Raw genomic sequence first — 25,912 nt, 5'->3', positions numbered from 1 at the left:
CATCTTCAGCCATCTGGGTGGCTCAATAGGATTACTGCTCAGTGCTGACTAGAAATTGTCTGGTACATTTAATCAAACAAGACACTAGTTCTGGATCATTCAGATGAAAGGTTTGACGTTTCCTCTTGCTAGAGGACCTTGAAGAGGGGAGTTGAGATCAATGCAAACCATGTCTTCAAGGCATCCCTTTGCTGTGTGAAGGTGAAGTCTTGGCTATGTACCATCACTGATGGGACCATGTGAGGAGCAGTGTTTTAGCTGATGGGCAATTAGGAGCCATTTTGATGCTCAAATTCGCTTTCCAAAAGTAACCATCATAGCAGGTCATTTTTGGTGTTATCATCCATGAGTGTTGCTAATAGAGAAAGTGGAACACTTACTGCCAAAACTGAGACTGTAGCAAAAAATTATCCAGTCTTTGAACTTGGCTCAAACTGAGGAGTAGTGTGTCCCATCAGAATTCTGGTCATTTAATCTAAGGACATAGCACAATTTTAAAATTAAAAAAAAAAAACCCAAGTCACATGTGGTGAATAGGTGAGGGAAAAGTGCATTTATTGATATAATTAGCCAGTTTGATGGAAGGGTCAATTAGTGAAAAAGCCTGTGTGAGTTGATAAGACCTAGTACAGTTTAGTAAATATTTATTCTGCATTTCCAACTGAAATTGACAGCACTAATGGCCTGAACCTGGACAGAACACAGATTGGGACTTGAACCCACATGCTGGAACTTGAACACAACCAAAACCCATGTGCCTGGACTTGAACCCAGCCAAAACCCAGATTGGCACTTAACCCCACAGTGGGGTTTTTTTTGTGTTTTTGTTTGTTAGTTTTTGGTCTTTTCTAGGGCCGCTCCCATGGCACATGGAGGTTGCAGGTTAGGGGTCCAATTGGAGCTGTGGCCACCAGCCTACACCAGAGCCACAGCAACGCGGGATCTGAGCCGCATCTGCGAACTATACCACAGCCCATGGCAATGCCAGATCCTTAACCCACTGAGCGAGGCCAGGGATCGAACCTGCAACCACCCACTGAGCAAGGCCAGGGATTGAACCTGCAACCACCCACTGAGCAAGGCCAGGGATCGAACCTGCAACCTCATGGTTCCTAGTCAGATTCGTTAACCACTGCGCCACAATGGGAACTCCCCCACAGTTTTAAATTAGAATTACCCTGGGTCTGGACTCACTGGGGTTCAGTTTCTTTATGCCTCCACACAGAAGGAATTCAGCAAGAAACAAAGTGATAGGCAAGAAACAGATTTACTGGGATAGAACACTTGTGAGAGATGCAAGCAGGCAGGCAAAGAAGCTCTGCCTGCAGGATCCGTTGGGCCACAGTTTTATTATCCAAGGGGGCTGGGGGTCGGAAAGGCCCGCCTCTTCCTTTCTGGGAATAGTAGCTCCTCCTTAGTATCCCGTAAGGTGTGTATTCAAATCAGCTGAAGGGCAGTTGGTCCTCAAACTCTTGCCCTTGGTCTGAATCTGAACGCAGGCCTCATCCCACCCCCATCCAACGACCTGAGGAAATTCTTTTTTTTTTTTTTTTTTTTTGGTCTCTTTTGTCTTTTCTAGGGCCGCATTCTCGGTATATGGAGGTTCCCAGGCTAGGGGTCAAATCGTAGCTGCAGCCGCTGGCCTACGCGAGTGCCACAGCAATGCCAGATCCGAGCTGCGTCTGTGACCTACACCACAACTCAGGGCAATACCAGATCTTTAACCCACTGAGCAAGGCTAGGGATGGAACCTGCAACCTCATGGTCCCTAGTCGGATTCGTTAACCACTGAGCCATGACGGGAACTCCAATTCTTACAACTCCACTAGTCACGCAAAACTGCCTTGTTCTGATGGCTTTCTTGAACTTGCAGTGGTCTCCCAGCATCTCCCAGGTTTCCCTCTTTATCTGTGATCCCCTATTAGGACTTCTACAACCACCTGCGCCTATTCCAGCCCTATCACAACCATGTGATCAACACGGTACTAAGTGATGGAATAAAATATTGTTCCTGCTTCAAGCACCTCAAATATATAAATGGATACTTGCAGTTCATTTCCATATATTGGCAATGGATACATGAACAAGAATCAGAATTTCTATAGATTCTGAAGTAAAATTTAGGGATAGGAGGAAAGAAAGAGAATCAGGAGATATGTCGTATTTTCAGGGATAGAAAAGTGGAGTTTAAAAATAAATGGCCAAGATTGGCCTTAAGGTTTCCCTCAGCTTGATTAACCTTTAAAAGTCTTGCTTCTGATTCTAGACCCTGACCTACCTTTTCTTAGAGCAATTATTCTAGAAAACTTGCAAATTGTTCTCTGCCCTTTTAAAAAATGTATTTATTTTTAAATGATTTTTATTTTTCCCATCATAGCTGGTTTACAGTGTTCTGTCAGTTTGCTACTGTACAGCAAGGTGACCCAGTCACACATACATATATACATTCTTTTTCTCACATTATCATGCTCCATCATAAGTGACGAGATACAGTTCCCAGGGCTCTACAGCAGGATCTATGCCCTTTGAGATGTAAACCTTCTGAAGAGCCTCAGCCCCTTGCCAGTTTTACACCCCAAGACTGTCTTTCTCAAGGACCTGGGAGTCATTCCTTTTCATCAAGGAGTATGGCACCCCCATACCCAGTCACTGTGGGAGGGAGGAGCCTAACTTCCATGGCACCACCTGGCAAACACCACCTTTCATCACAGGAAAAATCCTTTACAAACTCAGGAGTTACTCAGTGTGTGGGCACATCCCCCTAATGATCCTGAGTACTCTTCCAGCTTGTCTGGCTCTTAAAAATCCTCTTTGTTTCAGTGGAGTTGAGTTCAGACTTGGTTCTGAGTCCGATCCCTTCTTGCAATAGCTTTGAATTAGGGCTTCCTTGCCTGTTTAACTTTGGTGCAGTTTTGCTTTGACATAGAAAGTCAACAGGTAGATAAGAAAGGACGACCTCTCCAGGCAGAGAGCACAGCATTGATCCGGGCCTGAAAGCATCATATTCTGTTATGTATTTGGGGAGATCTACCCATATTTGCTACTGATGTGAGGCTATGGTGCTCTGCCGACACCCCACCTGGTTTGTCTGAGGGTTTTCTACCTCCACCCCATCAGCAGTGCCAGGACACAGTTAAGTAAACTTCTGAGAATCCCACCCAATACCTTTGACTGTCTCCCTCCCAGCCTGGAGGAATCTTATCTAAGACCTACATTTCAGTCCCCTCCTGATCGTATTTCCCTCTGCTCCCTCCATATAATCTCTAGGTGGGTAGGTTTGAATACAAGCCTCCCTGCCACAGGCTTATCCTGGGGCGGAAGGTAGTTTGGATGTCTGAGTATGGAGCAAAGAAAACAGGAAATTGAGGCAGAGAACGCAAATTAGTAACTCAGCAAAATGTATCAGACCAAGTCCAACCCCCTCTGTTTGGCAGTTCTTTTTTTTCCTTTTGTCATTTTTTTTAGCTGCTACACCCATGGCATGTAGAGATTCCCAGGCCAGGGATTGAATCAGAGCTGCAGCTGCTGGCCAATGCACAGCAATGCAGGATAGGAGCCATGTCTGTGACCTACACCACAGCTTGTGGCAATGACGGATCCTTAACCCACTGAGTGAGGCCAGGGATGAAACCCTGTCCTCATGGGTACTAGTTGGGTTCATTACCGTTGAGCCACAGTGGGAACTCCATGTTAAGCAGTTCTTGAGTCCCAAACTGATTTAGAAGTCTCACTTCTGTGGTCCCAAAGCCCCACCCATCCAGCTAAAGGGGTCTCAGTTCAGTGGCCCTCTCAGGCTGAGTCCAAAGGTGCGGAATTCTCTTCGGTTTCTTCAGATCTGCAACTCGAATGATCCATGTCCACTCAGTCTTCTTCAGCTTCCTGATGTAAAGGCCCTAAGAGGTCTACTAGTGTAGTTCTGCCATTTTACACAAGAAAACTAAGGTCCAGGGAACTGTGAGCACAAACCTACATGCATGAAGCTGGCTAATCACCCAGCCTGGTTTGGCACTTGTCTGCTTAGGGCTTGCACCCGCTACTGAATGTGTAGGCAACTTGCTAGACCATTCTAGATTTGAGCTTCCTTATCCACAAAGTGGGTTAACAGTAATTACTTTACAGGGCTATTATGAAGGGAAATGAAATGCAGAAGCACTTGTTGCAATCTGACAGTTTGTGTTCCATAAACACTAGATCTCTAGCCAGTTCTCTTCTTTCCTTTCTCTATTGTAGCATTTATCACACTGTGTGTTATCATCTATCTGTGTCTCTGTCTTAGCTCATTGCAAGTTCCTTCACTGCAAGTTCCTCCAGGAATTTACCTGAGTTCACCCCGTATGGTTGCCTAATAAGTGTTTTTAAATAAATAAAATAACAAAAGCCTGTAAAAGAGGTGTAAAAACAGCTACAGATTGTGTTGGCACCAAAAGTGTTTAAAAGTATTCCCCTGAGGGAGGAGGTGATGGGAAGTTTTTGTGTAATGTGCACAAATGTTCTGTTTGGATGATAAAAAAACTTCTGGAAATGAGTAATGATGACAGTGGCACAAGTTGTGAATGTACTAAATGCCACCGAATTGTGTACTTTAAAAAGGCTAAAATGGTAAATTTGATGTTTTGCAGTTTTAACACATAATGACTTACTTGTTCTGAGAAGTGGCATCTGTAGAGAACATTTGTAGGTTTGCAGGAGCGGGGGTCTAGGTTTAGACCAGTTAGAGACTTGACCTGGATCTGGAAGGTCCCCCTCCCTCCCCTAACAAAAGGAGAAGGGAATTCTGTTCTCTCTGCACTCCACAGCGGCGGCAGGGGCAGTGGCCTGAGGCTCTCAGGCATTATCTCTAAGTGCAGAGAGGAGCTGTTCCTTGGCAAGAAATGGCTGGTGGTAGCCACTTGGGGGAGAATATACTCAAAAACTTTAAATACAGTGGACAACCCTATGTTTCAAATTTGAATGTTTAGGACTTGCAGATACAGAGACTGAGAATTTTGTATTTGCAAATCATTAGAGCACTGACCCCCAGGGACACAAGCCTTCCCTTGAACTTGTGCAGGCTGCTTAGATGAGTCACCGACAACCTCCTCAGCATTAAACCTTATTTCTGGGAGTTCCTGTTGTGGCTCAGCAGAAACGAATGTGATGCATCCATGAGGATGCAGGTTCGATTCCTGGCCTCGCTCAGTGGGTTAAGGATCTGGTGTCGCCGTGAGCTGTGGTGAAGGTCAAAGATGAGGCTCGGGTCCTGTGTGCCTGAGCTGTGGCTGTGGTGTAGGCCAGCGGCTACAGCTCCGATGTGAACCCTAGCCTGGGAACCATATGTGACAGGTGTGGCCCTAAAAAGATTAAAAAGTAAAATTAAACCTCATTTCTGCCTCCATCCTCACTGCTGGACGCCTGTGCTCTCTCATGTCAGACCACAGCATTGCTGCCACTCATGGAACAATTAGCCAGAGGAAGCCTGCAGGTAAAGAAGCTTCCACCTATTTTTTTGGCAGCAAGTAGTGGAAAAATCAGAGTTTTTCATATCCAGAGTGCATGGGTTAGATGAACAGTGCTTCTTATAGAACACGACCTTTGCAGGCTTCTTGTCAGGATATGCAGCCAAGCTAGGAAGTCCCTCTGACCACGCCCCGTGGTCTCGAAGAGGAAGAGTTCCGACTCCTGGTTCCCTCTCTCGCCTTTGTCCCTAGGTGAGAAGGGAGAAATTAGCAATTGTGTCAGTAAAGGTGAAATATGGAATAGCTAAATTATGAGTTTCTCCTAGGTGATTTAAAAATCATAGATGGTGTTTTATTGCCACCTTGTGGGCAAAACTGGGCATTGCACTTGGACATTTAATTTTCCATCAGCTCTAAATTCTAACTTTATTTGCTGCCTAAAAATGGCTTATGGACAGACAGCATATGAGTAATATTAGATTAAGGGGACAAGATATTGGAAAGTAAAATATAGGAGTTATTTCAGAATGCTTTCTGAGCCCTTAAACTTCTGGGTTTACCAACAGGATGTATGTGACTAAGTCTTGGTCTGAAGGGTTGTGATGACAATAGTAGTAATAATTGTAATAACATAGCTGACATCGTTGAGTGTTTGCCACATTCCAGGCAATATTCTAATAGTTTAAAGTACTACTCATTTACCTCACGACAAGGTATGTCCTCTTGTATATGATTTTTAAAAGAAAACTGAGATTAAAAAATGTGATAATTTGCCCCAAGATCAACCACTTATTAACAGGTAAAGCCAGGATTTATTTATTTATTTATTTATTTATTTTTTTTTTTTTTGTTGTTTTGTTTTTTCTGCTCCTGGCATATGGAGTTCCCAGCTAGGGTCGAATCAGAGCTGTAGCCACCAGCCAGAGCCACAGCAATGCGGATCTGAGCGCGTCTGCGACCTACACCACAGCTCACGGCAACTCAGATCCTTAACCACTGAGCAAGGCAGGACCGAACCCAACTCATGTTCTAGTCGATTGTTAACCACTGCCCACGACGGGAATTTAAAACCTAACAGTCAAGCTCCAGAATCTTAATTCTCCTTAGCATAAGGTAAGTATGTACGTTAGGACTGTGGCATCAAAAACTCTCCCCACTAACCTAACGCTTGCTTATCCAGTAACTAGAATGTGGTGGAGTTTCAAACACATGGGAAAGACAGAAGTGCCACAAGAATTCAGAGACTTGAACTTGACTTCAAACTTTGGTATGAAATAGAAATGTGATCATAAATGGTATTTTAATTTTAATTTCCACTTGGTTGTTGCTAGTGTGTTGATTTCACATCTTCCAACACTGCCGAACTTATTAGCTCTAATAAGGAGGAGAAGGACGCATGGCCTGAGTAAGAAGGGACAGCAAGCAAAGGTAACAGTGCAGTGCGCGAAGGGAGGGAGGGTGGGTGCTGTGAACAGAACCAGGTAAATGAAGTAGAGAACTGGACTCATGGGGGAAGAGAGGAAAATCAGAAAGGTTAGTTTGGGGTCATATTGTTCATAGAGGATCTTAACATCGGATTAAGAATTTAGATCTTAGTGGGGTAGTTATAGAGAATTACTAAGCATTAAAAAAATTACATTAATCTGCTTTATAATTTTTCAAAATCAAGATATGCCCAGTGTTGAAAGTTTGCAAACAAAGAAGGACAAAGATAAAAGACCGTGTGGAACTCCACCTCTTTGTATTACTTGGAATATATTTTCAATCTTTACGTTACACACACCACATTTTTCCCAAACAACAATGTTATTACACTTCACATGATAATGTGATAGTATTTTAATATTTTCTTTTTTTTTGTCTTTTTGTCTTTTTAGGGCACCTGTGGCACATGGAGGTTCCCAGGCTAAGGGTCGAATTGGAGCTGCAAATGCTGGCCTACTCAAGCCACAGCAATGCCAGATCCTAGCCGTGTCTGCGACCTACACCACAGCTTACGCTAATGCCAGATCCTTAGTCCACTGAGCGAGGCCAGGGATTGAACCTGTGTCCTCATGGATACTGGTCAGATTTGTTTCCACCAAGCCACGATGGGAACTCCGATATTTTCATTTTATCTTTTATTGCAGTGAATATCTATTATAAATAAATAAAATAGAAGCATAAACAATGAAAGTAAAGTTAAAATTATAAGCAGTTACAAGTTCTTACTATTTTTTTTTTGGCCACACCTGTGGTATGCTGAAGTTGCCAGGCCAGGGATTGAACCCGAGCCACAGCAGTGATATGTGGGACACTTAACTGCTAGAGCACCAGGGGACTCCCTCCAAGTTCCTGCTATTAACAATCACTTTTTATTTATTTATTTATTATTTACAGCTGCACCCGTAGCACATGGAAGTTCCCAGGCCAGGGGTGGAATCAGAGCTATAGCTGCAGGCCTACACCACAGCCAGAGCAACACCACATCGGAGCTGTGTCTACGACCTACACTGCAGCTCACAGCAACACTGGATCCTTAACCCAAAGAGTGGGGCCAGGGATCAAACTCGCATCCTCATGGGTACTAGTCGGGTTTGTTTTCACTGAGCCACAACAGGAACTTCAGCAATCGCTTTTATTATGTGTGCATGCATGTATGTATCTATGTATCCTTCTAGAAAAAATATAGATTCTATTCAAAAATAGAATAATAATTTACACACTGTTTTAGACCCTACAGTTTTCTTTTAATACATCATGATTACTTTGCTATGTTGACATGTGTTTTTTTGTTTTTTGTTTTTGGTCTTTTCTAGGGCTGTACCTGTGGCATATGGAGGTTCCCAGGCTAGGGGTGGAATCGGAGCTGTAGCCACCAGCCTATGCCAGTGCCACAGCAACGTGGGACCGAGCCACGTCTGCAACTTACACCACGGCTCATGGCACTTTAACATGCCACAAGTGTGGCAAAAAAATAAATAAATAAAACGATCAATGTACCTTTATACTAAGATCCTTAACCTGCTGAGCGAGGCCAGGGATTGAACCCTCAACTCCATGGTTCCTAGTTGGATTCTTTAACCACTGAGCCACGATGGGAACTCCTGTTGACATGCGTTTTACAGCAAAATTTAATGGTTACAAAATAGTTTACTCAATTAGCATCATGTTTTTAAATTGCCTTTGCCTCTTTCTTGAAAATCAATTAAACATATATGTGTGAGTCTATTGCTATAGTTGCTATTCTATTCTATTGATCTATTTGTCTTTCTTAATTCTAATATTACAAAAGATCAATGTAACTTTATACTAAGACCTGAAGTCAGGTGGTAAAATTAGTCAACTTTTTTCTTCTTTTTCAAAGTTAGTCTTGGCTATTTGATGTTCTTTGCATTCCCACCTGAATTTTAGAATTAGCTGTCAACATCTACAAGTTAGCATGCTGAGTTTTTATTTTTGTTTTTTTGTTTTTTTTTTGCCGCACTTGCGGCATGTTAAAGTTCCAGAGCCAGGGTCCAAACCCACACCACAGCAGGAACAACACTGGATCCTTAACCCACTAGGCCAAAAGAGAACGCCCCTGCAGAGGTTTTAATTAAGATTGTATTTTATCTATAGATCAAATTGGGGAGAACTGATATTTTCTCCATACTTATCCATAAATACAGCATTTGTCTTTATGTAGGAGTTAATTTCTCTCACTATATTTTGTAGTTTGCAGTGCACAGGTCTTACCCATTTTCTCGTTATATTTATTGCTAAGTAGTTCATGTTCTTATGTGATCATAAATGGTATTTTATTTTAATTTCAATTTCCAGCTGTTTATTGCTAGTGTATTGATTTCACATCTTCCAATCTTGCCAAACTTATTAGCTCTAATAAATATGTTGATATATATGGGATTTTCTATATAGATGATCATGTTATCTGTGATTAAAGACAATTTCACTTCTTCATCTCCAGTCTGGATGTCTTTTATTTCTCTTTCTTGCCTGGCTGGACTGGAGAAAACCTCCAGTACATTGTCAAGTAGATGCAATGAGAGTGGACATCCTTGCATGTCTCCACACCCTAGCAGAAGAATTTCATCTTTCACATTATGATGTTAGCACTACAGTTTTCATAGGTGCCCTTTATCAGGCTGAGGCTACTCCTTCTATTCCTAGTTTGCTGAGAGTTTTTCCAGGATCAAAGTTGGTTATTTGTCAAATGCTTTTTCTTCATCTATTGAGAAGATAACATCGTTTTCCTTTTTGAGTCTGTTGACATGGTAAGTTACACTGATTTGAATTGTTTTTCAAATGTTAACGCTCTTTTCATTCCTGAGACAGACCCCTCTCAGTCAGGTTGTGTTATCTTTTGATAGTGTTAGATTTGACTTGTCAAAATTTTTTAAGAATTGTCTCTATGTTCATGAGGGATATTGTCCTGTAGTTTTCTTATAGTATCTTTTTCTGATTTCAGGATCAGAGTACTGACCTCATAGAACGAGTTGAGAACTCTTCGATTTTCTGGAAGAGTTTGTGTTGAAATATTCTTTCTCCCCTAAATGGCTGGTAGGAATCATCAGTGAAGGCATCTAAGAATGGAATTTTCTTTGTGGGAAGGTTTAAAACTTCAAATTCAGTATCTTCATATAGGGCTCCTCAGGTTATCTATTTCTTCTTGAATAAGCCTGGTAGTTTGTATCTAAAAGACTTGGACTTTTTTTTGTTTGTTGCTTCTTAAGTTGGAAGCTGATGCCATTCACTCAAGATCTTCTTTTGTATTATAGGTATTTTTTAATATAGGTATAAGGGAAAAATATTCCACCTATATTCCTGCTTTAGGTAATATTACTGCTTTAGCTGTATACCATAAATTTTCATATGCTATGTTTTCACTTTTATTCAGTTAAATTTTTTCCTAATTTTGCTTTAGATTTCGTTTTTAGCTCATGAATATTTTTGGTTTGTTTGTTTTTCTTTTTACAGCTGCACCTGCTGCATATGGAAGTTCCCAGGCTACGGGTCAAATCAGAGTCATAGTTGCCAGCCTACACCACAGCCGCAGCAACACGGGATCCAATCTGCATCTTTGACCTAAACTGCAAACTGAAGCAATTCTCCTTAACCCAATGAGCAAGGCCAGGGATTGAACTCACATCCTTGTGCATATTAGTCGGGTCTCAATGTGCTGAGCCACAACGGGAACTCCTCATGAGTTATTTTAAAGTATGTCATTTAATTTCCAAGTATTTAAGAATTAAATGCTTGTCCAGATAACTTTCTGTTATTGATTTCTAATTTAATTTCACTGTGGTCAGAGAACATACTTTGTTACTCTAGCTTGATTGCACACAGAAATTCAACCCCATATTTTTGGACTTGTAGGTTGTTTATAATTTTTGTGCAATTAAAAACAATTCTTGGATGAAGATGAACTTGGAATTTTTGCACCCATTCTTTAGTATTTTCTCAGATAAATTCCAAGAAGCAAAAGTTCTGAATCAGAGTGGTTACTTCTTTTCATAGAATCTGTAAATATTGCTAGGTGGCTTGTTTCATGCTTTTCTTTATACTCAACAGTGTGCAAATATTTTTTCTTTTCTTTTCATTTTTGGTTGCCCTACGGCATATGGAGTTTCTGGGCCAGGGATCAGATCTGCACTGCAGTTGCGACCTTGCTGCAGCTGCAGCAATGCTGGATCCTTCAACCCAATGTACAAGGCCAGGGATTGAACCTGCATCCTGGCGCTGCAGAGGCACTACCCATGCTGTTGCACCACACAGGAACTCCAACACATATTTTCTTCAGGTCGATAATGTTTTCTATAACATGTTCTTAATGACTGCATAACATTTTATTGATATACTGAATCAGATTTAATAATCCTCTATTGTGGCACAACTTGGCTCTTTCTAATTTGGGACAAATTTCCATAATGCTTTAATAAATCACACATGGATCATTAGTTTGTGGAAAAATACTGCCTCATAAAAGCAGTGATTTAGGAAAATTAGTCAGGAACTACTTAGTAGAGGATAGATTTGGGCTGAGAAAGAGTAGAAGTGGGGAAATGTGTTCCATACCATTAGGATTCCAATATAATACTATTAACATGAGGCTGTGGTGGTGACAGAGGAAGATGTCAGAAGGGGTTGAAGAAATGTGAAAACAAAAGACTATCACACTTGTGACTGAGGCGGAAATTAACATTAATTTCCATCTATGAAGAAGTAGCATTTTTAGATAAAATTGTGTCTTCACGCTTATCTTGAAGTATCTATTTTCTTAGCGTTTGTTCTCACTTGTCAAGTGGTAATATTTTCTAATTACTCAATAAAGTTTTCTTCATAAAAGGAAACCAGGAGAAACGCTTTCAAAGCAATTATATCTGAGGAAGAACAGGATTCATATAACTCCACCTTACTTTCGAGGGAATTCTCAGTCTCAAAATGGTTTGTCCTTTTGAATTATATTGTTTCCATATAAAGAAACAGCAGATTTGAGAATTACCTCTAATCTTACTATAGTTTTACTTGTGCGAAAGCAAAACCTGGAGTTCCTGTCGTGGCTCAGCAGAAACGAATCGGACTAGGAATCATTAGGCTGAGGTTTGATCCCTGGCCTCGCTCAGTGGGTTAAGGATCTGGCATTGCCATGAGCTGTGGTGTAGGTCACAGACGAGGCTCGGATCCAGTGTTGCTGTGGCTGTGGCTTAGCCCAGCAGTTGTAGCTCTGATTTGACCCTTAGCCTGGGAAATTCCATACACCTTCTAAAAAGCAAAAAAATAAAAAACAAAAAACGAAAGCAAAACCTGTTTGGTCACCTGACTAGAGAAGGAGAACTCACCAAGCCTTCCTGTCCATAAAGCCCAGAGAGAACACAGCCCAGTGGGGCCATGGGAGACCGGGCTCAGGGCGGTGGCTTGGTGGGTTGGTTTGTTCAATACAAGGAGAAGGTCCATGTCTGAGCCTCACAATCACATCTTTCTTTACCCACTTCTTGTCCTTTGTACTTCTCTTTCCTACCATTCTCGCCTTATAGTTTTAGAATGCTAAGATCTATGAAATGTTCATTATTGTGTGCATTTGCAAAATTTACCTGTTATTTTAGTATTATTTAGCTTTTTGCTCAAATTCCAAAAATAAGATCTGTCATCTTATTTTAAGGTTTCTTCTGAACACTTACTTTTTGTCTTGGCCAGGTTGTCCCAGCAACAGTGAGGTAAAGAATAGATGCCTGGCTTCACTGTTCTCGGAGGCTCCATCAATGGCCAGGTCTTAACTAATTAGACTAAGCATCAAATTTCCTCACAACACTCCCCCCCCACCCCCCGCCACCCAGCCAAACAGTTTCTTTATCACTTCCTTAACAGAAGCAATACTATGATCATCTAAATGTGCTTGAAGAAAGCCCAGTTTCAATTCACTCTGTGGTCTTCAGGAATTTTCTAGCAGGTCAGTTGTTTTACTATCTCAACCGCAAACTAAGTTTCAATGGAGTCAAGAAGCACCACCTTTAAATTTATTAATTATATTTCCCTTATTTCTTAAGTCCTGTCTGCAACTTTGATGGTCTTAAGCTGTTCAAATCTCTGTTTATGTCATGTGCATGTAATAATAACGGTAATGACCATTTACCCACATCCTCCCTAAAGCTTTTAAAATACTACGAACTCCTCCACTACTGCCTCAACATTCATTAACTAAATCTCTGAAGTAAACTCATTGAAAGCATTTATACCACGTGATGTAAATATTTAGTGTTATGCTGAGAGCCCAAAACTCTCTTGATAAGGTACAATAGTTTTTTAGGTAGAATAAATGTCATTCTATTTTCGATCTTTTTATTAAATACTTACTGACTTGATACCTTGGGAAAGTTACATTCTGTAAGCAGTGGTGTGTTAGAACAGGAGCCAGTTTGTAAACTCCAGTTGCTACACTTTCAGGAATTTTGCCTACAATTTTTTAAATTTTGGAGACTTGGAATCATCCATGGTAAGAGTAGTTACCATAGATGGTGTCAAATGCTACAAATGGGGCAATTTCCCCCACTAGACAGCTGGTTTACCAGCTCACTACTGTCTCTAAGCCTTTGTTTCTTCATCCAGCAACATCCATAAATTGAAAAAAAAAATTCCAGTTCTCATTGGACAAACTCAGTGACAGTAAATCTAATCTCTCTCCTAGTTTAAATAGAGAAGGAATTTTCTATGGAGTCTTATGCCATATAAAACTGTAGGGAAGACTGATAAAGTAGGTTATAGTTTGAGCTCTCAAAAACAAATCTGAGAGTCACACATAAAACTAGGCCCCTAGGGACCTACTGTCTCTTCTGCGTTCAGGAAGGCGCTTATCCATTTGGGAAGCTGACGCTATAGTCACCAGTTCTAAAACTACATTGCCTCTATCACAACCAGGAAAGCCTCCCTGGTAGAGAAGCCATTGCAGGCAAGCAAGAGACTTTCACGTTGCCCCTCCTAGCTTTTGCCTTTTAAATATTCCAAGAGAGCAGCTGACTGGCAGAAACTAACTCATAACCAAAGCTGCAGCTGCATGGGAGGCTCAGAAATACAGTCTTTATTTGGACTGATCTTGCGTCCAGATAAAAAATTAGATTTTCTACTGCCATAGACTAAAAAAAAGGGAAAGAACAGCTGTTGGAGGACATCTAGCAGTCTGCCACAGACCACCACTTCCACCTCTGGGATCTGCAAGCACCCCTTTCCCCAAAGAGAGGATAATTCAGACTCTACCTGAGGAGTATGACTTCAAAGTCCCATCCAGAGACTAAACGCAGCTCACAGGCCAGGACGTCAACGCAAAGTTCTCTCTATCAGGCTCAGATGTGGCTACCTGTGGACAGGAGATCCAGGAAGTGACTGGTGAGTTATTCTCCATGCCCACACAGACACACAGACACAGAAATACAGAAAAACACACACACACACTTTCAGATCTGGCTTTAATTATTACTTGCTATGATCTTCACAGGCTCTTTTCAACCTATCTGTGGTGTTCGTGGGCTGAATTGGGCCTCCCCACCAAAAAAGATGTTTTGATTCTTAACTCTCCCAGTACCTCAGAATGTGACCTTATTTGGAGGCCGAATCTTCTTTTTTTTTTGCTTTTTAGCACTGCACCCATGGCATATGGAGGGTCCCAGGCTAGGGATCGAACCGGAGCTGTAGCTGCTGGCCTACGCCATAGCCACAGCAACACAGGATCTGAGCTGTATCTGCAACCTACACCACAGCTGACAACAATGCCCGATCCTTAAACTACTGAGTGAGGCCAGGGATCGAACCTGCGTCCTCATGGATACTTATCAGATTTGTTAACCTCTGAGCCACGACAGCAGCTCCTGGAGGCAGAATCTTTACAGAAGTAATCAAGTTGAAATAAGGTCATTAATGTAAGCCCTAACCCAATCTGACTGATGTCGTTATAAAAGGAGGAAGAGTGGACAGTCATGCACACAGGGAGAATGCCATGTGAAGATAAAGGCAGAGCTCAAGGAGATGCAGCCACAAGCCAAGGAATGCCTGCAGTTGCTAGTAAACCACTAGAAGCCAGAAGAGAGTCATGGAACAGATTTTCCTCTCAGCTCTCAGAAGAAACCACCCTGCTGCACCTTGATCTCAAATGTCTAGCCTCTAGAACTCTAAGACGATAAATTTTGTGTTGTTTAAGCCACCCAGTTCATAGTACTTTGTACAGTGGCCTAGCAAACTAATACAGCTTCCATAATGCCCTAAAATAAGGGCCTTGAATGGTAAGGCGACACTCTTAATCTGATCTGTGTTGCTGGGTTGATTCTTCTTGTCTAGCCCAGAGTACTTCAGGGAGGTGTTTGTAATAGCCGGGGCCACCATACTCCTTCAGAGCAAACACTTATTATTGCCTTAGTGTAGAGGTACAGACACAGTGGACTTTTCCAACATTGGGAGACACCAAATTATCAGGCTCACAAATATTTGAGATTTTCTGACACAGGTGAGAGTCTGCTACAGTTTCAGATCCTCAGTCCTTTCCTTAGCAAAGAAAAAGTCGGCCCTCAGTATCCTTGGGTTCTATGGTTGAAGTAGCAGATGCAGAATCAGTGGATAAGGAGGGACAACTGTGGCTTGTCCTCGTCACCTGCTTATTGGACTGCTAAATCAAGAAAACATACATTAATATCCTTCAGGGCATCACCTCATTTCTCAATTCCAAGCTTTGTATTGCTCCTTTGCAGAGAACAGAATCCATTTTAACTAGTTTAATCAAAAGGATTTGGTACAGGTTTTGTTATGGCTTAGAGAATCAGTGAGAGGCTGAAGGAATCCTTTGAGGACAGTACAACCATCAATGCAGTGTGGGGCCACCAAGGCAGATGTTCCTATAGCTAGTGGGGAATCACCAGGACCAAAGCAACCTTGAACAGGGGCAGGGCAATGGGAGACAGAAAGCTGCCTAGACCTGCAGAAGCAATAACAGCATGGCTTCTACACCGCAGACCTCTCACAGGCACATCTGATTAGCAGGATCCAAGTCCACACAGAGCTCTAGCTATCAGAGGGCCTGGCAAACATCTGCTACTCTGGACTATGATGAGCCCAGCTGAAAATTAAGGGCTCTCATTCTGTGAGAGAAAAGGGGGGAAGGAGATAAAGACTAGTCAGACTGCGAATGTAAATATTTTATAAGTATTTCTGATACAGAAGAGGCCCTGGAAACAATACAGTTAAGAGGAGAAATGGGAAACCAGAAACATCAGCTTTGTCAAAGGCAAACATGTCACAATCAGTTTGTGCTTTTGTTTATTCGAATGTAATACAATGTTCTCTTCCCTGGAATATTTACAAATGTGCTCTTCCCTTGAACAAAGTACATTCTCAGGAGGAGTAACTGACCTTATTAAGTCAAAGGTCTTGGTCCAATTGAATTTGCTTATACTTTTTTCCTTATCAAGGGGTTTCACCTCCCCATCTGCTTGATATTCATGATTCAAGGAAACAAGGAATCTCAGATGAGTATCAAGACTGAATTTCTCTCTTTAAATTTTATTTTTAATTTTTTTTAGCAGGTTTTGTGTGTGTGTGTGTGTGTGTGTGTGTGTCTTTTGTCTTTTCAGGACCTCACCTGCGGCATATGGAGGTTCCCAAGCTAGGGGTCTAATCAGAGCTATAGTTGCTGGCCTACATCACAGCCACAGCAATGCCAGATCCAAGCAGCATCTGCGACTTACACGGCAACACCAGATCCTTAACCCTGAGCGAGGCCAGAGACCGAATCCGCAACCTCATGGTTCCTTGTCAGATTTGTTTCCACTGTGCCACGATAGGAACTCCTCTCTTTAAATTTTTAAATCTTAAACCTAGATTGGTGAAATATGTTTTAAAGCAGAGATTAGCAAAGTTTTACTATAAAGTTTCAGACTGGATTTTTTTTTTTTTGTCTTTTGTCTTTTTAGGGCCACACCTGTGTCATATGGAGGTTCCCAGGTTAGGGGTCTAATCGGAGCTGTAGCCCCCGGCCTACGCCACAGCCACAGCAACGCAGGATCTGAGCCGAGTCTGCAACCTACACCACAGCTCACGGCAGCGCCAGATCTTTAACCCACTAAGAAAGGCCAGGGATCGAACCCGCAACCTCATGGTTCCTAGTCAGATTCGTTAACCACTGAGCCACGATGGGAACTCCTGCCCTCAATTTTCTTAAAAGCGTATTTTTAAAATATTAGCATAAGATTTAAACAATAGAGCAGACAGCACAAAAGAGTAAAGCACAAGAAGTAACAGAAATAAATACCATAGACAATTCAGTATTTCACCCACCGAATCTTAATTGCTTGTGTCTCTGACCTGCTCTCTTCTCAAACAAAGCTTGCTCCCTCTTCTTTCCTGGGGGGTCTTAAGCAAGCGTCAGACTGGTCTTAGATTAGCTGTGGGATATCATCCAGAAATTGCATTCCTAGATCCTCACCCCCAAAGATTCTGATTTCATAGTTTCAGGATAGGGCTTGAAGTCTGTATTTTTAAATGCCTCCTATAATGTGGAGGTATGTGAGATCTGGAGACCTCTGCTCTACACTCTGACTTGTGTTCTCATCCTAGGGTTCTTCCCCAACCCCTGCTGCCATTTCTGTGTGCCCGTCAGTATCAAAATCCGTGCCAGCCTCTGCAGCCACTGTCTTGATTACTTATAACAACCCTACAAAGAAGATACACTTAAAAATTTTTTTTAAATTGAAAACTTTTTTAAAATTTTAAATCGAAAGATGGTTCATTTACAATGTTGTGTTAATTTCAGGTGTAGAGCAAAGTGATTCAGTATACATATATTCTTTTTCAGACTCTTCCATTATAGATTATTACAAGATACTGAGTATAGATCCCTGTGCTATACAGTAGGTCCTTGTTGTTTATTTCACATGTAGTAGTGTGTATAGGTTGATCCCCAAATTCTAATTTATCTCTCCCACCCCTCACAATCTCCTTTTGTAACCATAAGATTGTATTCACAGACTCAATAGTTTGTGAGTCTACTTTGGCTTTGTAAATAAGTTCATTTGTATCATTTTTTAGATTTCACGTATAAGTGATATCATATGGTATTTGTCTTTCTCTGACTTATTTCACTTAATATGATAATCTCTAGGTCCATCCATGTTGCTGCAGATGGCATTATTTTATTGTTTTTTCATGCCCGAGTAATATTCCATTTATATATGTACCACATCTTCTTTATTCATTCTTGTGTCAATGGACATTTAGGTTGTTTCCATGTCCCGGCTATTGTAAATAGTGCTGCTATGGGGTGCATGTATCTTTCTGAATTTTCCCCAGATACATGCCCAGGATTGGGACTGTAGGATCACATGGTAACTGTTTTTAGTTTTTTTTTAAAATGACTTTATTTTATTTAATTAACTTATTTTTTTAGCTGTGCCCACAGCATGTGGAATTTCCAGGGCCAGGGATCAAACTGTTGAGCCACAGCAGTGACAACATGTGATTCTTAACCCAGTGAATCACAAGGCAATTCCTATTTTTAGTCTTTTAAGGAATCTTCATACTGCTCCCCATGATGGCTGCACCAATTTACATTCCCACCAACAGTGTAGGAGAGTTCCTTTTTCTCCACACCCTCTACAGCATTTGTTATTTGTAGACTTTTTAATGATGGCCATTCTGACTGTACTGGTTTGTATACTTCTAATAATAAACAATATTGAGCATCTTTCATGTGCCTGTTGGCCATCTGTATGTCTTCTTTGGAGAAATGTCTCTTCAGGTCTTCTGCCCATTTTTTGATTGGGCTGTTAAGTTTTTTAAAATATGGAGCTGTATGAGCTTTTTGTATATTTTGGAAATTAATCCCTTGTTGATAGTATTGTTTGCAAATATTTTGTCCTATTCTGTAGGTTGTATTTTCATTTTATTTATGTTTTCATTTGCTGTGCAAAAGCTTTTAAACTTATTTAATTCCCATTTATTTTCTTTTTGAAGGTGGATAAGACAAACTTATTTTTAAAATTTTTTATTATTGTTTACTTACAATGTTCTGTCAATTTCTGCTGTACATCAAAGTGACCCAGTTATACACATATATACATTCTTTTACTCATATTATCTTCCATCATGTTCCATCACCAGTGACTGGATATAGTTCCCTGTACTATGTAGCAGGACCTCATAGCTTATCCACTCCAAATGCAATAGTTTGCATCTGCTAACCTCAAACTCCCAGGCCATCCCACTCCCTCCCCCCCTTCTTGGCAACCACAAATCTGTTCTCAGCATCCATGAGTTTGTTTATTTTCTGTAGATGGGTTCCTTTGTGCCATATGTTAGATTACACATGTAAGTGACACCATATGGTATTTGTCTATTTCTCATTTCACTTAGCATGAGAAACTCTAGTTCCATCCATGTTGCTGCAAACAATTTATTTAATTTTGTTTTTATTTCCATTACTCTAGGAAATGGATCCAAAAAAAATTGCCGTGATTTATGTCAGAGTGTTCTGCCTATGCTTTCCTCTAGTTTCTGTATCTGGTATTACATTTAGGGTTTTAATCCATTTTGAGTTTATTTTTGTGTATGATTTTAGAGAATATTCTAATTTCATTCTTCTATATGTAGCTGTCCAGTTTCCCCAGCATCTGTTATTGAAGAGACTCTCTTTTCTCCATTGCATATTCTTGCCTCCTTTGCCGTAGATTAAGTGACTGTAAGTGTATCAGTTTATTTCTGAGCTTTCTATCCTGTTCCCTTGATCTAAATATCTGTTTTTGTACCACAACAATACTGTTTGGATTTTTGTAGGTCAATGTCATATTGCAGGTGAAGAAGCTGAGGCTCAGTTATTTTAATGATTTGTGCAAAGTTTTCTGCCTCCTTCCTTGATAAGAATATGTAGTTAATATCATGGTTGATATTAGTTCAAGCATAGAAAACATTTCCTCCAGGGGATAGGGATATACTTCTATGACAGTCAGGGATTGATTACAAGGAAAAGAAACTCATTCAAAAGATGTGAAGAAGGCTTATGGAAAGGATATAGGAGGATTTCATGGAACTTGAACATAGAAAACACAACTTGGCCTTAAAATTCCTTTAAACACAACCTTGGGTGTTTGAGATACTTGTAACAAGAGAAGAAATAGGTAATTTTCATGCATGTCTTCTACCCATGTATATATAAATGCCCTACACCAAGAGGTTGCTCCAGCCAGGCACAGGACCCACCCAGGAATGCAGGAACTATTCTTGTTTCCCCATAGCCATAGATGGAAATGTTCAGGTCCTCCCTCCTTTATAGCTACAGCTGTGACGTTCCCTCCTAACACTCACCTCCTCCCTGTTTTCACCTAACTCCAGGCCATGGCTGGATGGAACACAGGAAGAAAGTGTTCCAAGAGAAAAGGGTTCCTCTATTCCCTAAAACCTCTTTCATCCCAAATGAGAGGAAGTCAACTCAAACTGACTTTTTTTTAGGGCTGCACTTGTGGCATATGGAGGTTCCCAGGCTAGGGGTAGAATCGGAGCTGTAGCCACTGGCCTACACACATCACAGCCACAGCAATGCCAGGTCTGAGCAGCATCTGCGACCTACACCACAGCTCATGGCAATGCTGGATCCTTAACCAATTGAGCAAAGCCTCATGGATTGAACCTGCATCCTCATGGATACTAGTCAGATTTGTTTCCGCTGAGCCACGATGGGAGCTCCAATAGGTTTCTAACAACAGAGATTTTATAAATATTTGTTGATTTGAATTAAAGCTATGAATTTTCCTGAATCAAATTTTCTAAGTATAGAATTTGTCATTTCCCCCGTTTTGATAGGTAGGGGTTTTATTTTTATAAATGTTAATAATTATTAATATTAATGCTAAACATTTTATTAATGTTCTTCAGTATAGCTGGTTTTCTTTCTGATCAAAGAGAGTCTGGAGGACAGATTTAAAAAAACTTTTTTTCAAGGAGTTGGGGATATTTGTGCAAGTTTTATTTATTTATTTTTATTTCTAGGTTTATTGCCACCGACAGAAATAGTGGATATATTATTTCTGTGTCTTGGAACTTTTTTGTTTTTCTTCTTGAAAATTCCTTTTTTTAGATATGTAAAAAATTCAGGCTGATTACATACAAGGCCTGGCAGGGAAGCTATTTTTCCTCCTGGGGTGACTTTCTATAGCTGATCAGATACATTATATGTCTCTTTTATACTTGAACTCTAGATGGAAGGATAATTTCTTCTGCTGCATGTATTCCAAACTATTTGTATAGGGACCTGTCTATTGCCCTATATATTACAGTTCCCTCATGAGTATAATAATAATAGTGCATACATTATTGTTATCAGGATTAAATGAATTAATACCTGTAAAATGCTTAGTGCTCTGCCTGGTCAATAACCCTCAATAATAGCTTCAGATAATATTATTTTTTATGAACCTGCAGTTTTGCTTTTATTAGCATTCCACTTTATAGATATAGGGTGCTTTTGAATTAACCCAACTTCTTTCTGAGAAAAACACAGCAACAGATGATTAGCAAAGGGCAAAGAAACAAAAACCTCCCTATAGGCATAAGTTTGATGTGAGCTCTTATGCAGCACCTCCAAAAAAAAAAAAAAAAAGCCAAGTTGATTTTGTTTCAAACATATTCCACCAGATTCTGTGAAAGAATATGCAGAGCTACTGAGCTACGTGCCCACAGTTCAACTCTAATAATGAGAGATACTAATTTTCTACTTTTCTGAAGTGGTTAATGTGAACTTGTTTCTCTCTACCATTTAACTGTAAATCTTCAGGGATTATGCTTTGCATTTCTGGTCCCCCCCACTGCTGTGCACAGGTAGATGCCTAACAGAGAGCTGGGAAACATTATGAGTTTCCTGGGGGTTAAAAGTTTCAGCTTTAAAGTCCAGCAGACCTAGACCAACTTCCAGTTCAGCTGCTCAGAAATGAAATCTGCCTTAAGAGTTATGCCTGGGCTCCAATCACTTATTAGTTATTATTGGCCAATTACTGTAGTTCTTGTTTGCATGTATATATAGATAATACCTTGAGAGAGTCGTGGAAAAGTACTTTGGTTAAAGTTACACATACCTTATATCTCATTGAATCCACATAGTACCCCGCCCCGCAGGTGTGTTTTACAGGTGAATACAGGTAAGATGATAATGGAAAAGTAATCCCCAAATTATTACTCCTTTTATATGTAACACTGAGATAGAATTTAAAATATCTGCCAGCGATAACTAGCAAGTGGTATTTGGTGATTCTTTCAGTGATGCTAATTAAACATATATGGAGTATTATTTATTCTCAGTACAAGTCTATCAAAAATGTCTAATCGTGTAGCACTGCATTCCTTTCTAATCTTGGTTCTCAAATTACAGATTCTAGTAAATGTAACTTGCAAACTTCTGATTTTCAGTATCGGGATTTGTCAGACATCCTATCAGATGGGTGACTTCACAGCCCCTGGAAGAAATGTCACTCACCTTCAAATAGATGAACACAAGAACCCTTTGCGAGGCTGCTAAAGCTATCTGCACACTCCTCTTCTCTACTTTCAAGGTCGTTTTCAGAATTCCCTTATCTGAAGACAAGAATTTGGCAAAACGTCAATTCACACTGTGGCAGCGACTTTGTTTATAAGCCTCTGAGTCGTGAGAGACCTCGGGAGGCCAAAGCGCCCTTTATTCTCTCACGGGCGCGTTTCCTTCCTTCCTTATTTGACTTTTGGCCCTGGGATCACTAGTACAGCCGCGCGATACTAAATCTTCACGCGAATTTAAGCCAGTCTATCCCTCGCTGTCCTTATACAGCCTCTTTGTGCTTTTTTCCCTTCCAGACGGATTTACCGCCACGTAAAGTTCTTTCTCAATTAAATGCCACAGGACACCCTGCCTGAGCCAAACTCCCAAGCTTGCTTACACACGCAGGTGGCCAGCTTCGGACCAACTCACACCCCACGCGAAATCGTTCCATCTCCCAGCGACCAATCAGCACTTCGCACGCTGCCCCGCTAGCCAATCCAAGCAAACACACGTTGCTCTGGCCAAATTCGGCCCCCAATACCCCTGAAGCCCCAGGCTCGTGCCGGGGGCGTGGCTACGGAATTCAGCCCGCCTTTCCCGGAAGAGCTTTTTGCCTTCCAATTGGCTGCGACTAGCAGTGGCTTCGCGCCCACTGGCTGCTGCTGCCTAAGCTTCGGCGGGCGGGGAAGCTGAGCGAGAGCTCCGGGGAGTCGGTACCAGCCCGGCGCGACTGAACTCCGGACCGCTCCTCGCTCCACCTTCGGTCGCTGTGAGTAGAGGCATGAAAGTGAGGCCCTCTGGAGGGAGGGAGGCAGGGGAGTCTTCCCGGAGCTGTTCTGGACTGTGGGCGAGGAAAGCCTCCGTGGAGGTCCAGGGTGGTGGGTCGGCGTCGGGGCGGTTGTGGACCTTAGAAGTGAGAGGAAGGGTCGCGCTGGAAGGATTTCAGGGCTTGCACCTCGCCCTTCTACCCAGTTCACCATCGTGTGGACTCCGATGATGCCTCAGTTCATCTGTCAAATGGGAAACGGATGTAACAACCTCGCTTCGGGCGGCCTTGGTGAAGACTCATTGAGGTCGTGTTCTGTGATGGCTACAGTGCTTCTCGGTTCTTAGTAGATGCACAGACCGCGAAGGTCCATTCTCTCAGGCCAGGCTTTGAGATGTGTTGTTGCTAAGTGGCATAGTCTTCTGAGAGCTTACTCTTTTCCAGGTTCGATACTAAATGTATTAACTCTTGTAATTCCTTAATAAATTAATGTTGGTATTATCTGTCATTTAAAATTAAGAAAGATTACCTGAGAGTTTTCAGGTTGAGGAGCCAAAACAAAATTTGACAGATGCAACATGGTGTCACAGTTTTTAATGTAGTCTTTTTCAGCCTGTGATCCGCGTGTAATGTTTTACAGAATTGACCTTTAGTCTCTGAAGGCAAAGGTCCTGGGTTGGAATTCTGGCTCCATCACTTATTAGCTGTGTGTTCTTGGATAAGCGAATTAATCTCTCTGTTGATACTTTTGCCTCTTAGTTGGAGGATCACCTCTTAAGGTTGTTTGTGAGGATTAAATTAAATAATACAACTTAAAGTGGCCAGAAAGACCGATCACATAGTAAATGATCAGTAAATGTTAGTTAGTTAGTTTTTTTAAATAAAGGATTAGAGTATTAGGAGTTCATTAACTTGAACTCAAAGTTGTGACAGTATTAGAATTTAATATTGTCTTAAGTGTTGTAAAAATCTCATTAGTGTTATAAAGCTTGTCCTAAAATAAGCCAAAGTTAGCACCAAATCAGAGGAGTATTCATTAGTCACATGGCAGAAAAAGGCTTCTCTGTTGCATTCCTGCTATGGCCAGTCTCAAAAATGAGAAACTACTGTACTTGACCAAATTCGAAAAGCTGAATTACTAAATTCAAAATTGATTGGAAATTAAGTATGTGCTGAAATTTTTATGTTAGGTAGACTATATAATTTAATTTACAAGGCCTTAGTTTGCACATCTTTGCGAGAAATCTATGACATGTTAAATTGAAGCTGTTCACATAAATGAAACCCATATCAATTAGGTAATGGAATGTAAAACAATTCTGATTATGAGCTTCTTTAATAAGGGACTTCTGACTTAATTATACTACATAAGTACAGATTTTTATGGCATTCAGTTCTTAGAGGTTAAAATGTTTATTATGTTCCATATTTAATTAAAACCTATGATCATTTCATTGACATTTGACAAAAATTGAAATTGTATTGGTCAAAGATTCTGGTGCTGATAAATGACCTCAAGAGGGAGTTCCCGTCATGGCGCAGTGGTTAATGAATCCGAGTAGGAACCTTGAGGTTGCGGGTTTGATCCCTGCCCTTGCTCAGTGGGTTAACGATCTGGCATTGCTGTGAGCTGTGGTGTAGGTTGCAGACGTGGCTTGGATCCCGTGTTGCTGTGGCTCTGGCGTAGGACAGTGGCTACAGCTCTGATTAGACCCCTAGCCTAGGAACTTCCTTATGCCGTGGGAGCGGCCCAAGAAATGGCAAAAAAGACCAAAAAAAAAAAAAAAAAATGACCTCAAGAAAATTTTTAACTTGTGAAAGTTGCCCCTCTGTCATGGCAGTCACTGTCTACACTAGTGATCACTTCAAAGACATAAACATAGAAAACATGAACAAAAAGATTAAGGAAAAAATAAAGGTGGATATTACTCAGCACTTGGTCATAGCATTGTGAAGAGTGTATAACCCTTGAGCTGTTAGATTTTGACACAGTTTAAGTAGTACCTGTTTTCTCTGACATGTAAGTGTTGGAGTTGGAGAATTTCCTGATATAAGGTCAAGAAGGAAAATAAAAGAATTAGTAAGAGGGAGTTCACATGTATTTAAAACATTTCCCGACCATTTCCACAGAAAGAGACTGCAGTAGGGCATATTGTGTGCTTTCTTTCCAATTAGTACGAGTGTGCTGTATTAGGAGAGCACCAAAATATTGATAACCCTAATACTGTTCCCCTGCCCCCCCCCCCACCTTGGTTCTTGAGAGATGCTCTGTCTTGCTTGCACACACACACAGATTATCAGCTTAGACAGTAACTGTTATTCATTTTTGGACTTAGTCTTGATGAAAAAAGATCCATGTAAGAGTTAACTGCCTGGCTGTATAGGCCATTGGGCTAAAAGACAGCTTTCCAAGTTTATATTTACTTTGCTTTCTTTTTTTCCTACCTCCTACCCACCACACCTAAAGAATCTCATTAATAGGAGTATTTAACATTGGAGGGGGAGCTAAGAAAGGCAATTAGGCAATGAGCTTGGCCAAAATATAAAAGGGCCCATAAGCCATATTAAGGAGTTTGTGCTTTATATTAACCAGTAGGATTAAATGATAACTAAGGTGAACACCTTAAAGATTCAGATTCTCATCTTTACAGGTAGTTTTTTATTGCTTACTTTTTTTATGCTAGATTTGCATAAAGATAA

The 25,912-nt window shown here is 41.0% G+C and overlaps 1 protein-coding gene and 1 long non-coding RNA gene across 3 annotated transcripts in view; one reads left to right on the top strand and one right to left on the bottom strand.

Annotated features, from left to right (window-relative positions):
- Positions 1,568 to 23,026, bottom strand: LOC102158757. The gene is made up of 3 exons (XR_001307128.2): positions 22,408 to 23,026; positions 14,163 to 14,262; positions 1,568 to 5,683 (listed from the first exon to the last, which is right to left on the bottom strand). It is a non-coding gene; the product is annotated as an uncharacterized LOC102158757 (long non-coding RNA).
- The window catches only part of STARD4 (StAR related lipid transfer domain containing 4), a 21,323-nt gene continuing 18,423 nt past the window's right edge, over positions 23,013 to 25,912 (top strand). The window contains exon 1 of one of the 2 annotated variants that reach the window (XM_021077159.1): positions 23,013 to 23,215. The gene's annotated coding sequence lies outside the window, so the exon portion shown is untranslated. 2 annotated transcript variants of the gene reach the window in all.

This window comes from Sus scrofa, chromosome 2, assembly GCF_000003025.6.
Source record: "Sus scrofa isolate TJ Tabasco breed Duroc chromosome 2, Sscrofa11.1, whole genome shotgun sequence".
NCBI lineage: Eukaryota > Metazoa > Chordata > Mammalia > Artiodactyla > Suidae > Sus > Sus scrofa.
This window is presented reverse-complemented; position numbering and strand designations above follow the sequence as displayed.